Source organism: Haliaeetus leucocephalus, unplaced genomic scaffold (genome assembly GCF_000737465.1).
Source record: "Haliaeetus leucocephalus isolate CR32 unplaced genomic scaffold, Haliaeetus_leucocephalus-4.0 Scaffold374, whole genome shotgun sequence".
NCBI classification, from domain to species: Eukaryota; Metazoa; Chordata; class Aves; order Accipitriformes; family Accipitridae; genus Haliaeetus; species Haliaeetus leucocephalus.
Window position 1 is genome coordinate 13,538 of NW_010972810.1, and position 649 is coordinate 14,186.

General features: G+C 58.7%; 1 protein-coding gene across 1 annotated transcript in view; it reads left to right on the forward strand.

Moving 5' to 3' along the window:
• Positions 1 to 649, forward strand: part of RABGGTA (Rab geranylgeranyltransferase, alpha subunit) — an 11,955-nt gene that overhangs the window by 215 nt on the left and 11,091 nt on the right. The gene's annotated exons all lie outside the window — the stretch shown is intronic.

Here is a 649-nt window from a genome sequence, read left to right on the forward strand (position 1 = left end):
GGCCAATCAGCAAAAGGCGTTTGGGAGCTGCGGCCAATCAAGAGCAAGTCTCAAGAAGTTGCCAGCCAATTGGGGGGCAGGCTGGGGGCTGGCTAGCCAACCAGCAGCTGCTTCTAGAAAACAAGTACCAATAGGAAACAGGACAAAACTCCCCCACCCAATCAACAAACGGGGTCTGAGACCTTTCAGCCAATCAGGAAACAACCCCAGCAAACCCCCAATCAATAGAAAACAGCCATAAAATCCATTAACCAATCAGGAAAGAGTACTGCAAATCACAACTAATCAAGAAGCGCCCCGAGAGAACGCTACCCAATGAAGCGGAGCGCGATAACCACTCAGCCAATCAAAGGCCACCTGTGAATCCCCACCCAATCAACAACCAGCCCCAAATACCCTCTCAGCCAACGGAGCCACACCCTCAGAACCGGCCGCCCAATCAGCACCCCCCACCACCCAAATCCCCGCCCTCCCCTCCTCGCAGGGCCCAACAGCAACTCACCTCTCAGCAGGGGCGGGGCCGGGCGGGGCCAGCCGTCCAATGAGGGCATCGCAGAGGCGGGAGCAGGCAGGCGATTGGCTGCGGTGCAGCACCTCCAGCGCCACCTGCAGGCAGAGACTGGCGCCGGCCGGAGACAACAGGGCTGGG